Consider the following 17,287-nt stretch of genomic DNA (forward strand, 5'->3'; position numbering starts at 1 on the left):
ATTTTTTCATAGATGGGGAATCCCTGGGGTCTTTCTTAAAATACATGCTCTGAGCCAGTAGGTCTGGGAGTGGAGTTAGAGATGGAGCTGAGGGCCCATGTTACTAAGGTTCACCCAGATGTCAAGGTGGTGGATCCTTGGAACAGGCACTGTACCTTCCATGTGGTTTAATTTTTATTTCCTATTCTAGTCTGACACATAATGTTACTAGGATAAGGAATGCCTTTTCTAATCTGGTCCTCTAAGACCTAGAAATTAAAAAATAAATATGCCGTGATTTCAGAGTCCACGGAAAATCATAAGGTCATAATTTCAAACTTCTGAATTAATAATTGGAAAATCATGTTTTTGAAGTCTAATTTCTAGAAGTGAAACTGGTGAAAGCAGACCTGTAAAGCGCATACACACAGCAAACAGAATTAAGAAGACCCTCCTTTTTTCATAAAGAAACTGTGAAACAACTGTTTGAGGTTTTTGTTGTTGGTGATCATGCTTGAGTATAGCTTGCAACATGCTGGGGATCAGATGAGACAGATGCTGTATGCCAATGGTTTTTTCCTTCCCTCTTTCTCTCCTCCCTCCCCTTCCTTTCTCTCCTCTATCCTCTTCCCTTCCCTCTCTTCTTCCCTCCCCTCTCCCTTCCTGCATCCTCCCTCCTTCTGTCCCTCTCTTCTCTTCTGCTCCTTCTTTTTCTCATTCTAGGCAATCATCCAATCACTAACCTACCCCTGTTTTGATTCTAAATCATATATTTTTCCCTTTCCCCTAATCACTAGGAACCCAGTCCCATTATTACTTATGAAAAGGATGAGTCATTTTCCGGGGATGGAGGAGTTTCACATTTTACTTGATATTCCATTGTGATTTTACATGTTCTTGAAACTCTATCTTGCATTTTAGGATTAACAACTGCTTTTAGACCACTAACTTGGTTCTTCTTATGTAACTAAGAAGCATTAATTATTTATGCAACTTCTGTTTTCTTAGTTAAGCTAGGTATTTTAGAGGTCATGATTTCTGTTTTATAGGCTTGAAGATTAAAAAGTAGCATTAAGCTCATCAAATCCTATTTCCTCTTTCCTACTAGCATTTCTAAAAACTGACTTTCCATGAAATGTACTTGATATTGGGAATTTTGTACTTGAATTTTTGAAGAATTTTATGTGTTCTGCCTAAACAAGATTTGAACAAGTAGAACACCAACATATATGTTAACATTAAAGGGGGAATCTTAGGGGCCTCCCTCATGGTCAAGGAACTATAGGCCACTAAGAAATGCTGGGAATGGGAGAAATAGTCTTCCCCTACCAAGTGGTCAGCCCTGAGCTCATATGTAGACAAGTAACACTGACAGACTGAGCAGATTGTATTTATATAATCAGAGCTGGCAAAGCTTTTCCTCGCTGGGTCAGTTTTATTCTCTAGAGACAATTCTACAGTCTTGAGCAGACTTCAGAAAGGTAATGCGCACCATCAGGGAAATGATGTGTGAGGCTAAGATATGAGCTTCTCTGTATTCCTAGCAATCCTCATACAGGAGAGTACCATTCAACTCTGGGTTTGAGGAATAAATCTGGGGCCAGGTCTAGAATGCACAATCTGCCCTTGCTTATACTGGATAAAGTCAGTCCTGATCAACAAGATTATCCCTGTGTACTTCCTGCCTTCTCTCTCTTTTTTCATAGCATAGATGGAAGGACTGAATGTAGGGGACTTTGTGTGTCACACAAGTGTTCCACTGAGCTATATCTCAGCATCTTTTATTTATGGTTTTGGTTTAAGTTTTCAGTTTTTCATATAGTATTTTACTAAGTTGTCCAAGCTGATATTGAAATTCTGCAACTAAGGCAGGCCTTGAGCTTGCAGTCCTTGTCTGTAGTGACAATCTGTGCTTTGAACAATGTATTGCCTTTCCCTGGTCCTCTTCCATGGTCACTACTTATGTTTTTCTTCTGTCTGATTCTTATGGTAACTGAACTTATCCATTGTGACCTTGGCTGCTAATAGGCTTTGGGTTTTTTTTTTTGTTTTTTTTTGTTCTTTGTTTGTTTGTTTTTTTAATGAATTCTTCGTACAGCACAAGATCCATGGCGCTTATCTGCCAGCCTCAACATCAATATTTTTAAATTCTGCCAAGCACATATCTCCAGATGGCCCTTAGGTAATGGTATATAGTTGGGAGGAGTGGGTGTCATCATGAGGTCATGGACTGGAAACCCTTTTGATCTGTGGGTTCCATAGAACATCTTCATATCACGCCCACCTCTCCCTCATTACTAGACTAGAACCATGCTCTGTAAACACTAATAACAAGAGCTTTTATTACTTGTAATTAGTTAGTACATCTCCTAGCCATGCTCTAGGTACCAGATTCTAACCGAAGCCTTGGCAGCCTTTTTTTTCTAACCAATTACCAGGCAAGAAGCCCAAGATCAGGAAGTCTTCTCAGATGAGCTATGGAGGGTCTGCTCTGAACATAACCTCCACTTATCTAAGGGAAAAAAGTCCAAGGGCCTTGCTCATCTTTTCCTCTCAGCTCTCCTCTGTTCCACTTTCCTGTGCTAAGAACAGTTTCTCCTGGCTTCTGCATGCATCGGACTAACAAATATCTGTTATTTAATTATGAAGATTTATTATGGAACTGGAGGAAGAATAGTAACAAATCCCATCTGGGTTAATTAAAAAGAACTGTGTTTCTGAATACTATGTTGTTTCTCTCTTTCTGGAGGGGAACAGACCCAGCAACATCTTGATGCATGGAACCTGGCATGGTTTAATGGGAGCCAGGAACTAAAACAACTCTGTGTTGTTTCTCAGGAAGCAAGCTGGTCTGTTGCCTTTAGTGAATGAGAAAAGAAGTTTCCATACAGTATTAGCCATTGGCAGGTGGCTCTGTACTATGCCTAGATTCTACGCCCCTTTTTAAAAATGAACATTCCCATGAATGAAGGAAAAAACATTCCCTTTTGGAGAAAAAAAGAATAAAAGGCACAAGAAAGCTGCAATCATGATAAACACATCAATTTGCAAAAATTTAGTTTCCCAGAGTGGCCACACACAGAGGAAGGAACATCTGGTGGATATGCTGTCCCAGCAAGGGAGAGCAATGCTTGGGCACAGGGCAAAAGGAAATGCTCCTCAGACTGGAAGAGGACAAGTAGTTAGACTGGACCCATGAGGCAACCTATCACTGCAAGCCAAGACAATGCCAGCAGAGAAAATGTCCTCATCCTGTGATTCTTTAGCAATTTAAAAATAAACATATACATTAATCTGAAAAATATAAAATCTCTACAGAGACTGTTATGAGTTTTAGATCACAAACAGAATAAATTAGTATTTTTCAGGATTAGTAAAGCCTGGCATAACAGGTTACATGGTTGTAATTTCATCATTCAGTGACTGAAAAGGGGGGATTACCATGAGTTCCAGGACAACCTGAGACACATAGTGAATTCTAAGCTGTGCTGGCCTAAGAAGTGAGATTTTGCCTCAAACAAATAAACAATCAAAAAACAACAAAGCCTCCTTTGTGCTGGGTTCTGGTCTGTCAGTGTAACAGAGTATCTTTAGGAATTTTTTCATCAACTTTTGTTTTCCTGTTGTGTTTGATTCTGTCCTAGGTTTGTGGGCTGTCCAACCTGTGGTTCCTGGCCCTTCTGGAATGGGTGGGCTTCCTCTTGTGGCATGTGTCTCAAGCTGACTAGAGGCCAAACTTTAAGAGTGTTTGAATTGGTGAAGATTGTGGGACATGGACGTTTGTGATATGTTTTATGTTTGTGACATTTATTAATCTGAGATATTGGGGAATGACTCCAAAGCAGAAAAGTTTATGTCTTAAAAAAGTGTTGTGTGTCAAGTTGTCAAGAGGTAAATTGTGCTCTCTAATTTTATGTCAAGTTGACATAGGCTAGAGTCATCCGAGAGGCAGAAACCTCAATTGAGAAAATGCTTCTATAAGATTTGGTTGTAGGCAAACCTGTACACGTCTCTCTCTCTCTCTCTCTCTCTCTCTCTCTCTCTCTCTCTCTCTCTCTCTTTCTTTCTCTCTCCCTTCCTTTCTCCTTTTCTTTCTTCCTTTCTTCCTTTCTTTCTTCCTTCTCTTCTTTCTAAGTCAAATTTTATTGTATTATTATTTTAAATAAGATTTAATTTCCTACATGTATACAATGTATCTTGATTATATAACCTTCACCCCTCTCAACTCACCTCAGAACCTCTATTCATATCTTCATATCCTTCTTCTAAATTAGTGATTGATGAGGAGGGCAGAGACCATTGTGGGTGGTATCATCCTGAGCTGGTGGTCCCGGGCTCTATAATAAAGGAGGTTGAGCAAGCATGGGAACAAGCCAGTAAGCAGCACTTCTCCTCCAGGTTCCCACCCTGCTTGAGTTCCTTGACCTCACTGCTTTTGATTATGAACTGTTGTATGGAATTATTAGCAAAATAAATCCACTCCTCTGCAAAAGAAAAGTAAAAAAGGAAAGAACAAACAAACAAGCAAATGAACCAAATCTACTAAGCCCAATTAAAGAGCTAATAAATAAAAGAAAGAAACAATTAAATGGAAAAAAAACAAAAGATCAGCAAAGAAGCATTTTTATTTTTGGATATATTTTTAACTTAGCTCTATTCACCACCAAACTAATTATCATTCATTCGTGCATGCATTTAATTAATTTATGCAAGGGTTTACAATATATTCCTATGAGCCAAGATCTCATAGGAATCAAGCATAGTATGCTTGAGATATTGTGAAAAATGAAATTATCTCTACCCCTGGCCAAAAGCTCATAGAAGAAGAAAAACTCTTGAATTCAGTATTTGAAGTTCATGGTGTATATGGCAACCCCATGGAGGGGTGCTAGCCAGCCTGCAGGCACCCATGATGGCTCCTGTAAAAGGTGTCATCTTAGTGGGTCCTGAATGAAGGGGTTTTGGCCGACCCCAGCATCACAAACATGACTTTTCCTTGCTGAAAACCATTAGATTGCACTCCTAAAGCTAACCAAGATCTATTCCATTTTTATTTGGCCACTTCATCTTCCCGAGGTTCACAACCAAAGGTCCAGCTATAAAAATATTGAAGTCCAGCAATCAAACCCCCATTTTTGGCTACCCTAAGTAGCCTGCACGATCAACATTGAATACCTCCTCCCAGCATGGATGTTCCTGTTTTACCTTAAGAAGCTGTCATCTGTCTATGAGCCTCATCTGTCTCCTCTCTCAAGCGGCAGTCCTTTAACCATGTGGAACAAATATCCCTTCCTCCTCTTCCTTATTCACTTCCCCTTCTCCCCTGTCCTCTATCTCTTGCCTTTGTCTCTTATTTCCCATCCTTTGCATACAAACATGCTCACATATATGTCCTTCTGTCTATATGCTCACATACAACCACATGCATACACACACATTCTCACACACATGAATACACACATTCAGATTAGCACATGTACACACACACACACACACACACACGAGGGCTGTAAGAACCAGCAAAGAAGGAATGTGAGCAGAGAGTTGATGCTGTGGCACCAAATGGGGATTGGAAATGAGGCTGAAACTTTCCTGAGGTGAAAAGCTGAAAATGAGACCCCTACAAAAACCTGAATCTTTCAAGCCGTATGTGCAAAAAATGTTCAGAAAGAAAATCATCATATAGAAAAGATAAAGAAGGTGGCCTTAAGTTTACATAATTTAAACTTGACTTTGGACCCTCTGAGATTCTGATACAGCTTGGTGACTCAGCTCAGTGCAGTCCTCAAGAGGGGTTGCTTGCTTTGAAGCAGCCAGTGTGCCCAGTAGGTTTTGCTTTTCCTTTGAGAAAAGCTCTCATGTAGCCCAGGCGGGTCTCAAAGTTGTTATGTAGATAAGCATGACATGGAACTTCTGATCCTCTGCCTCTATCTCCCCAATGTAGACATTTCAGGTGTGTACCACCACACCTAGTTTTGTGTGATGTTGGGGATCAAACGATCAAACCTAGGATTTCATGTATGCCAAGCAAACAGTCAACTGTGCTGTATCTCTAGGCCCTGATCAATAGATTTTTAAAACAAAAAATGCATTGTTAAGGATAATGTAGGTAGTTTCCTTAGGCCAAAATAAACAGCTCACCACTTTTATGTACTTTATAATAGCTTCAAACATTTAAATACAAGAATCAACTGAATTATTAAGGGAAATTAAAAAAAATCTTCAATGTGGATTTTTTAAAAGCACCTATTAGTAAATGATAGATTAAAGTATAAAAACGCTAAGGATACTAAAGGCTTGAATAGACCAATTACCCGGGTTAATCTATTTGACATGTTGGGAATAACTGAGCACATGTTGAAGAGGCTTCATAAATTATAGAGACTACATTGTCTGACTACACGGCAGTAAGTTATGAACCTAAAAAAAATACTTGAAATTACTTTATTTTAAAACGCTTAAAGAAAGAGCTAGACATGGTGGCACATGCCTTGAGTCCCAGCACTTGGGAGGCAGAGTCAGGTGGATCTCTGTGAGTTTGAGGCCAGTCTTATCTATGAAGAGTCCATGTATTTCTAAAAGATGGTTTTGTGAATGTAATGGTCAAGTTAAACATCAATAGTGTTGTGTTTTATAAAAAGATAAGCAGAGAAGGAACACGTTTGGTGGATGGGCAGTCAGGTGTGGTGAAAGGGGATACCTCTGCGGGCCCATGATCCCTTCCCCCTGAGGGACCAGCCACAAATGGTATAGTATAGAATAGAGTTTATTAAGGGCATGGGGAGGGGAGTTGAGAGGGTAGTAGAGGCAGAGAAAGACAGAGAGAGACAGAGACAGAGATAGAGACAGTGACACAGAGAGAGACAGAGTGACAGAGACAGAGTGACAGAGACAAAAAGAGAGAGAGGAGTAGAGGCCAGCCATGAGCATGAGGAGAGAGAGGGGGAACAGGAGCAAGGGGACAGAGCAGGAGCAGAAGAGCAAGAGCGAGAGGAAAGGGCAAGGAGGCTGTTGTGAGGTAACTGTGGGGTGGAGCCTAGACAAAATAACAACAAAGAGTACACATTGCAATTTCTTAAAAACAATGAGGGTTAATTTCTCATTTGTGGCACAATGACAGTGAAGCCATCTAAATCTTATCCCACATTTTCCTTCTGTTGGGATCCATGCTAAAATAGTCTACCTTCTGGGGTAAATATCTTTGTATGGGCAGCGATTAATGTGGTCCCTAAATTTTCTAGCCCAAGTATCATTTCTGCCTCAGATATTGTCTCTGTTCTAAAATATACCTATTGTCATAGCTGACTTCAAGATGAGAAACACATGACAGAAGTGAACAGCAATCATTACTACAAGGACTAAATGTTCCTAAAACTGAGCAAACATTTACACTTAAAATAAAGAAAACTTTCCAAGGGAGTAGAATAGATTATATAGCCTTCAATGATTGTATTATATGTGCACTATGACATGGTGTGCATGTGGAGGTCAGAATATAAAGCTATGAAGGACTTAGGTATTCATCATCTGACACATATAGATAAACTGATTCTGGGTTAATACTGATTACAGATCACATTTAAAAAACAGCACTTCTCAGAATGCCGTTATTCCTGGTGCCTTGGTTGAGTCCCTACAGTTTTAAAAGGTGATCACTCTCAGTTTACAGTCTTCTGCATTACAACTAAGCTATTAACACACACTTCTAAGGAGCAAGGAAAGCTGATTTTTCTCCAGTTCAGAGCAGAGTTCAGAAGGTCAGATGTGACCACAGTGTCTCCTGTTATTTCAGGGCTCACATGTGTTTGCCTTGGCTTTCTTTCCCTGGCATTTGGTTTCTGTTATTTTTCATTGGGTTTAGTTTATAGGAATAAAAAAACCCCACATTTTAAAAAATAAGTGAAGTTTGTAAAGATGAAGTGTCTGAACTGCTGGTGAATGGACATGTAGGCAATGCAAATCTTCCTCCAGGTTACATTTAGTGGCACGACATCAACCCCATTTGAATGTAACAGTTAAGGTGGAAGATTGACTAGAACCCTGTTCCTGGCTCATCAGACAAAATCAGCTCCCAGTCTATGTACCTATTTGTGAGGGTGATGAAATATTTTCCTTCTCATCCTCGGTTTGTTTTCTAGTAGAAGCTTTTATTATTGACTGTTCTGTGGAAATGCCCTACTGGGGCTGCTGATCTGAGCTCTCTGCAGAATGTGTGTTTTGGAAATAAGCTTTTGCAATCTATAGGCTATGACTACAATCACTACTTTGGGTTTAAACTGAAAGAAGAGACCACGGGCCTATTAATGTAACATGGTAGATGAGAGAGTGAACTAGGGTGGGAAGGAAGCTGTGGTCCCAAGCTTCTCTGCAGGTGGACTCAGCTGATGATTGTCAGAAACCTCCAAGGGCAGTCATTCCTCTTCAAGAAGTCATGACTGACTTGTCCTAGGTAGTCACCCTGACTTTGGAAGTTCTAAGAGAATCTCAAGAGATCTGGGACCCACGGATGTGATTGTCAAGGACACAAAGTGATGTATAATTCTTCAAGGCTTTCGCAGATGTGTGGCTTTCCCTGAGTGTGACCTTTTGGGGTGCTTTGGTTTGGTTTGAATATGGTCTGTTCCATATAGACTTATGTTTTGAACTGAGTTGGTACTGATGGCTTGGATAGTGGTGATATGTTTAGGAGTTGGAGCCTCATTGGAGGAACTGTGTCACTGGGGTGGGTTTATAGATCAACCCCACTTGATGTTTGCTGTCTCCTTCCTGACTGCAGATCAGTGTGAGCAACGATCTCATGCTCTTGTTGACATGACTTCTGTGCCGTAATTGACAGTAGCCCTTTTTGAGCTGTGAGCCAAATGAAAGCCTTTTTCCTAGTATCTCTTCCCCCTGACCCACCTGTACTGTGGTTGTATCAACAAGAAAGAAACCACTATGTTGGGCCTTTCTTTTCTCATCTTTCCTTTGGTGACAACTTCTCTCCCATGTGCAGCTGTCATGGAGAAGGAGAGGAAGCATGCATGAGTTTTTTTTAATAGAGAGCGTTGCATGATAGACCCAGAAAGCAGGGCCACTTTCTGGTAGCATACTAGAGAAGCCGTGCATTGTAGAGTCTCTACTGGTATGAATTTTAGAATTGTATAAACATGGGATTAAATTTCAGCTCCTCAGTCTGACTTCGGCAAGTATCTATAGCTCTGAGCCTTCATTCTCCTTCTTGATAAAATGAAAATTTATTGAGGTTGAAATGATGTAATATATTTAACATTTAGTGTGTACAACATAAAGGTGCTTTTTGTTCCTTGGTGTTTTGAGAAAGCCTTCTGAGTGCTAGGATTTTAGGTTTGTGTCATGATGCCTGTTTATATATGTTACCTTGGTAAGTTAAAATGTCAAAATGTGGGCTGGTGAGATGTCTCAGTGGGTAAGAGCACTGACTGCTTTTCCAAAGGTCCTGGATTCGGATCCCAGCAACCACATGGTGGCTCACAACCACCTGTAATGAGATCTGACACCCTCTTCTGGTGTGTCTGAAAACAGTTATAGTATATTACACCAGAACAAGTGGACTGGAGCAAGCGGGGCCTGAGTGAGCGGGGCGTCCTGAGTTCAGTTCCCAGCAGCCACATGATGGCTCACGGCCATCTGTACAGCTACAGTGTATTCATATACATAAAAAAAAATTTAAAAAATGTCAAAATGTTAGCAATTTCATGTGTTTGGCCCATTAGTAGATTTTTGAAAGTGTTAGTAATAATAATAATAATAATGCATTATTATTATTTTTAATCAGTATAGCATTGAAGAAATTACTTCAGAGTCTTAACCTCTCTATCCATAAAATGGATACATTAAGATTCTGCCTTTTTGTTGAATGCAAGGGAAATTATGATCATCAAAGAATAGCATAAGAAAGTGGGCGTGCCATGTGTATGATTATGAGCATTTACTATGGGAAAGTTAAAAAAAAAAACATGCCTGTACAGCACCACACTGAGGAACAAGACTTATCTTTAGGATTCACACAATGAATCTCTTGTAAAGCCTGCTTTTGAGGTCAGGACCCTTTAGCATCATAGAGAACAGGAAAGTGCAGCCTGAGGCTCCCACCATAGGCCAATTTGTTTCATGACTGAGACCATGTATTAGACTGTCTGTGTCGAGAACAGTGATGAACACGTGCAAGACTCATCACGTGCTGGCTTCTGCTAAAGTTCCCTCCATCCCACTGAATTCTTTAGAAGTCTCACTGCTACCCCAGTTTCTCACTATGAAAGGCATAGAGAGATTACCATATCTAGACAGTACTAAAAGGCACTCAGGATATAACCACATGAACAGTGCTTGTGCTAAGTGAATGTTCAGATTATATAACAAATAGGCTAGGTAGCACGTTGCTTGACCTAGCGTGTTTTGTGCTTTTCTACCCCTTGAGTTCATACGGGCCTAGTGCACGAACATCCAACATAAGAAGTGTCTCCTCTTTCCTCTTTTGTTCTTAACCTCGTTTTCATCCCTGACACTTTGGGTGGCCTTACATGAGCAAAAAACTTCCCCATGTCTCTAATTTCTCCACCTACATGGGTCTAATAATGCCTCCCTTGAAAGGATCTTATGCAACCTAATTATCATAAAGTTACTTTTTTCTTTTGCTGCTTATGCAGACTAGAAACCCAAAGGGCCACCCAGACTTTAGCCCTGTGGTAAAAGTTTGGCTCCTCGTAGACAGTCAAGAATATTGCTTCTTGGTGGGCTTCCAAATGTTGTTGTTGTTCGCATATAACAGTCTCTCTCTCTCTCTGTTTCTCTGTTTCTCTGTTTCTCTCTCTCTCTCTCTCTCTCTCTCTCTCTCTCTCTCTCTCTCTCTCTCTCTCTCCCTCTCTCCCTCCCTCCCTCCCTCCCTCCTTCTCTCCACATTTGCACATGTGGCTGTACTTGGAATAAGTTGCCATAGTACCTTGTGTGGTCACGGAGTGATATCATTCCTTATAAAGTTACTGGGAAGTATTTTTAACTTAATAGAGTTCATGGAGGCAGTGACAATGTCACTTGATATATTCACAGTGCAGTAGGGAGAATACTATTACACATAGGAAAAATGTACATGAGATTCACTTATTTTTAAAGGCAGAGGCTCTAGTGTATTCTAGAACTTCTCTTTCCAAATGTGGTTCACAATCTGGCACCATAGGTTCTATATCAGTCAGAAACCAAGGATCTCAGCTTCTCTCCTCAACAGATTCTGTAGTCTAGTGAAGTCCATGGTGCTGGGTCTCCCTATTCAAGCTTGAGGAGTAGCCCTCTGCTTAAGCCTGTGACTTTGATGAAATGGGAGAATCCAGGAATGGTGCCTCATACCCTGACCTGAAGTCTTTGCCCTATTCCTTTAGGGGGTTGCTATAGTTAAGGCCTGAGTTATTATGAAATGTAGCCTAAAGCTCTTGTAAAAGGCTGACCATTGTGAGTGCACTGACTTATATAATTTGCAGGTAAGGAAAATTTTGCATACTTTTTAAAAACTCACTTATCATTTTGTTGCATTTGGTTTGTTGCATTATTATTATTGTTGTTGCTGTTATTATAAAAACTCAAATTAATTCCATATTCAAAGAGAAAATGAGAATAGAGAAAGAAAAGTTATAAAAAAAAGAGAAGAAAGAAAAAAGGCATTTGAGCAAACAAAATATTTACTTTCATATTCTAGATATCTCTTCTGGTTTTGGTATAAATGAATTTTCTGTTACTTTTTAAGGGCTAATGTGTTTTGACTGTTCTTTTCATTAAAATGGAGATCCTTTTGAACTAATTGAACAAGGTCAGTGAAAGATATGCCAAAACAATGTATTCCTTTTCCTGTTAAATTTACTTATTTTTACAATTGATTAAAATTTCCAAAATAGGGTGAGATGCTAAATAAGTATTCCTACCTTTACCATGCAATTTTTACTGTCATCCTCATGGGTTTGCAGTCACTATTGAGTAGCCCCATTTACTCCTTCTGAAAGTACCCTTACTGTTGACAAAGCAATCTTGGAATAATGTAAATTTGAACTCTTAATGATTTTATCTAGATGCTTGATCATATAGCTGGTAGGATCCTAAAAAGGCAAATAGGTACTGTGTGCTTCCTCATGAAGGTATACAGTACAATTTAAGAACGATCTCTTTTTCCATTTTTATTAAAGATGTTTGAGGGTATTTTTTGCTGTTGTTGTTGTTTTGACAAAGTCTCAGGTGTGCCCCACTTGCCATGACCTCATGTGGTAGAGGATGACCTTGAATTTCTGATTCTGCTGATTCTACTTGTGAGAGCTGGGACTAACAGCATGTGCCTGGCCTTTCTGAGAACTAGTTCCTTTAAACGATAGAAGCTGAATCTAAACAAGATGTTAATCTACAGGAAACACAGAGGTTATTATCTACCCCAGCTGGGCCTTTTTAGAATACTTGTCTTTTTAGTCACTTTCTCTGACTGAAGAAGCAACATGTAAGTGATTAGAAGAACAGCTCCAGTTGGGATTCCCCAGACATCCCTGGTCAGCTCTTAGTAGTTGAAGCTACCATCGGCCATCGGACAGACACATGGCTGCTAGTATGGACATGATTACCACTGAGAATAACTTATAACATCTCAGTCAAGCCTCAGGAGGAGAGTGATGATAACAAACACGGAGGCTCTAGCGTTTTGGGAGGTAGTTTGGTAAGTAGTGTTATAGACCAGGATGGGATCTTTGTTTTCCGTACAGTTGTGGTAGTTCTCAGTAATTCAACTTCTTCTGAGCCACTGACTTGTGTGGAGAGAAACTAAACTTGAGCCATGGTGGGTGGGATGGCCCCTTTCCACAATGTTGTGCTTAAATTCTTAGTAACTTTAAAAATTACCAAAGTACTTGGCATCTTTTTCTTGAATAATTTAGACCTTGTTTGATCTTCTTTGTATCTTGACTGCTGCTGAGATCTCCTCTCTTCCTACCTTTGTCCCCTGCATCATTGTCATTTGCCTCTTGTGACATATACCTTTCTAGGATAAAGAGAAAGGCTGGGAGGTATTTGCTTTAGGGGTGTTCCTGACTTATTTTCCGTAGCTTGGACTTGGTGGTGTACTTATATGTCCCACTAGCCACAAAGTCAACATCCCTAGAGATTAATAGAACCCCTTGAAAAAGAGTCTACATTTTGGCAGGGTTTCTAAAGTTCTTATAGACAACTTTGAGAGGAAAAAAAATTACTGCTGCTGGTCTTCTTCAACCAACTTACCTGGAAAATCTGACACACGGTCCTAGAGAGATGCCTGGCCAGTTCCCATCCCTTACTACTGGTTTTGAAGACCAGAGCACTCATGTTGGGTGGCACACAACTGACTATAACTCCAACTCTGTGGAGATCAATACCTCTGGCTTCCCCATGCTTCAGCACTCATTTGCACATATCCAAACTTAGACCTACATACAGCATATAATTAAAAAGAATAAGTATTTAAAATATTGAAAGAGAAAGTCTGTCATAGAATATTAAATCCAGCTCTCCATAGATGCTTGCCATCAGCATAGTTTCTCAGCAGACTTTGCACTCATTTGGAAAATACATGAGAAGCCTGGAAGGGAGGTGGTGGCTTTCCCTAATGTACTTAGTCATGGGGGCAAACATCTGCCTGTCCTGGTAAATATCAGGTCTCTTCTTGTTTTTCAAGTAATGATAGGTGATGTGGTTTGTGGTTTCAGGACCTGATGCGTGTTGTCAGACGCCAGCCCGAGGACATGCTGGTTTCAGTTGGCTGAGGAAAGAGCATCATTTGACGTGCTTTCCTTTTCTGGGAAATGCAGAGTGAGTTGGACATTATCCACTGAGAATGCAATTGCTTACAGTGAAGGGGCAAGGCCAGGAGTTCTTGGGTTGGTTCAAGGTTAACATTTTTTTTCCCTCAGAAAAATTGATAATGCTGCCAATTTTACTTCAAAAAAGTCTCAGTTTTAACAATAAAACAATAACTTGTACTCATACTGGTTGTGACACATTCCATGGTGGTGAGTTAACTTTTCTTAGAAAATGAGTAAAAATGAATCTAATAAACTAGATATATATCCCTGATTCTATTTGTTGCTAAAATACTGGGCCAGAAAAAAGATACTCAGACAATGACCATGAAACTGTGTAACCCTCTTGCTTGACCCTGCCTGACTCTCATAACCACACCTCTCTGCCCACCTCCTGTTATTTGCCACGCCTCGCTCCTGGTTTCAGTTACATCGGAAATCCCGCCTCTACAGAGACTAAAGAAGCTGTTGATTGGGCTGACATGCTGATGAACTTGGGGTAGGGGTTTTACCTCACCTATTCTACCTGTTGGCTTGTAACAAAGAGATTATTAAATCAAATGACCATAAAACTGAATATTTGAGAGCATTTGGACACCTTGATTTTTAAATTATTTACACGTGCACACACACACACACACACACACACACACACACACACACTCTTGAGACATTGGCTCATTTTGTAGTCCTGGTCTGGAATTTACTATGTAGACCAGCAGGCTGGCTTTGAACTCATAGAGATCTACTAGTCTTTACCTCTTAAGTGTAGGGATTAAAGACATATGCCCAGGTCCATCTTTATATTTTTAATTGACAAATAGAAATTTGTCAATTAATGGGGTATAATGTAACATGTGTATTCATGTTATCAAAACATACTTATTGGCACATTCATCATCTCAGATATTTATCATTGATTTGTGAGAGATTCTCTTACTCTGTTTTGAAATTTTCAATTAATTGTCAACTAGTTATTCCGCTATATGAGCAAACAGCATTCAGTCACCACTAGGCAGCCCTTTCTTTATCTCTCCCTTCTTTTATATTTTTTTCCAGACTCTGGTAATTACTCTTCTAAGAATAGAACTACATCTCTGAGACTGACTTTTTAGCTTCTATCACAGCTGAAGTGAGAACATGGGGTAATTGTTGTTCTGTCTCTGGCTTATTCTATAGAGCATAATGTGTTCCAGTCCTATGCATGTTGCTGCAAATAACAGTAGTGTTGCAAGCTACTCAATCATACTGTGAATCCCAAGATTGTGTTATTTATTGAAAACAAAGCCCTGTTTCTAGTTGTGGTGTGTCTCAGCCTTGAATCCCTTTGCCTGGAATACAGACATTCCCTTAGTAAACACTTTAATCTCAAACAATGAAAGGAAAATTAGTTTGTAGAAGAATGCACCCATGTTTGAAAGTGATGTCTAATTGAGTGGCAGACAAAGTGATGAATCAGATTAAGGTTTGACAGAATAGGATATGGCAACAAGGAGAGAGAAGAAAGAGAAGCAACTGAAGGGACAGTGCAGAGAGAGGAGGAGGGATTCTTACCAGGATAGTTATAGAAAGACCGGTTGTAGAGAGGAAACAAGCTAGACCTGGGTGAAATCAGAGTAAGTCATAGAATGAGAAGGAGCTAGAAACATATTACCAAAGTTAGTATGAGACAGAATGATTCAGGAAAGGCCAAGAGAGAGAAGCCATATTGAAGCAGTCAAATTTGAGAGGTATTCGAGCCAGAACAGCTTAATTGAACTAGCCAGAGGACAGAAAGAACTAGAAAGGGTGAGCTTATTCAGCAGTAAGTCTCAGAGGCTGAAAACATTCTAGGCCTAGATTATATTGTATGGTAGCTAGAAGCATCTAGGGCTAGTCCTAGGTTAGCAGACAGAGCAGTAAACCTGGGAGATGGCAATTATATCAGGAGAATAAGAGTCATTTTTACACAAAAAAGAGCATTCTTCTTATGGCTAAATAAAAAGCCATTATGTATTATGTATCTATGCATTTATTTCTTCATCTGTTGAGGAACATGTAGATTGAATCTATATCCCAGCTATTGTTAATAGAGCTGCATGAAACATGCAGTTGAATATATCTCTTCAGCACACTAATTCCAATGATTCCTTTGATAACAATAGTTGGATGATTGATGTATTATTAGGCAGTTGCATTTCTAGCATTAGAGGATCTATTATGCTGTTTTCTATAATGTCTGAAGTGGTATACATCCTCATCAACAATTTACATGCATCCTCCCTCTCAACAAATATTTTCAGGCTACTCATTCTGAAAAGAATGTGTAACGAACACAGCATATATTTAATACTTGTCGACTACCACCATTTAAAAGTTCATGCCCCAGCATCTTCATCTAATATCTGACTTTTCATCTTAGTTGTTGCTTTTGTTATGCTGCCTCCAGCCAGAACCACATGACATTTTCTACACCCATGACCTTATATAAGTATGCATTTCTATGAACTCTAGTGAATTTTTTTGTCTTTGTATCTTTTAGTTCATAGTTAGAACAAAGAAGGAAGTACTTAAAGCAGGTGGAATGCCTTGGACTCCAGCTCAGAAGTAGAAACCTAATTTATAAGTTCAATAAAGAGCTAAATCACTTTTACATGAAATCATTACATGGGCATTCTGAAATTGAAATTAAATTTGACACAGATGGTTGAAAGTCAGAGAACGTGAGCCCTGGAAACATGGTTTTATCAGAATTCCCAGCTTCCACATTCTCTATCCATCCTGATGTCTTTCAAGTACCCTGAAGCAGATTATATTAGTTCTGGGATCTATAGTTCCTTAACCCTTGTGTGATAAAGTAAACTCAGGAAATTATTTTTCTCCTTTTTTTTCCCACCTGGAAGCCATAGCATTTTCATTATGGTGGTTCTATAGAAATTTTGGAACAAGATATTATCAGTCATAGGACAGGCTCTGAATGACCTGAGGCAGGGAGGCATGTGGCTCCATGGGATGCAAATCCTTGAGTGGTCTCTACTAGGACGCTCTCCCAGGGAAATGGTGTTTAGTCTTCTATCATGCTTACTGAAAAAAAAACTTGCAGTCTCCTAGAATAAATGTTTCCATTTTGGAAAATCTGTCACTGGTCAATTTTGAGAAAGCATTCATAAGCTGAAGTGCCATACACTCTGGAGGTAGGACTGTCACAGTGAGGAGCATGCTTTCTAGAGGTCAGTTTTCTACACATTTTTCTACATGATTTTCACATAACCAAACAAGCTTTATATTTCAAAATGGTCACCTTGAATTCACCTTGCCTCTTCCTTCCATTTTTTCCTGCTGGGGCTAAGAGGGTGTTTGGATCTGCCTTGACAGGCAGTTTAGGAGACACACTGAAGGTCTCATCTCCATAAATAAAGTTCTATCTGAGCTGGGCAGTGGTGCTGCACACCTTTAATCCCAGCACTTGGGAGGCAGAGGCAGGTGGATTTCTGAATTTGAGGCCAGCCTGG

General features: G+C 39.7%; 1 long non-coding RNA gene across 1 annotated transcript in view; it reads right to left on the bottom strand.

Moving 5' to 3' along the window:
* Positions 1-575: 575 nt before the first annotated feature.
* LOC116092281 overlaps positions 576-17,287 on the bottom strand; it is a 21,272-nt gene continuing 4,560 nt past the window's right edge. Inside the window, exons 2-3 of the long non-coding RNA XR_004119198.1 lie at positions 3,561-3,567; positions 576-587 (exon numbers count right to left, since the gene is read on the bottom strand). This is a non-coding gene — a long non-coding RNA (uncharacterized LOC116092281). The remainder of the gene's footprint in view (positions 588-3,560; positions 3,568-17,287) is intronic.

This window comes from Mastomys coucha, unplaced genomic scaffold (genome assembly GCF_008632895.1).
Source record: "Mastomys coucha isolate ucsf_1 unplaced genomic scaffold, UCSF_Mcou_1 pScaffold15, whole genome shotgun sequence".
Taxonomy (NCBI): Eukaryota; Metazoa; Chordata; class Mammalia; order Rodentia; family Muridae; genus Mastomys; species Mastomys coucha.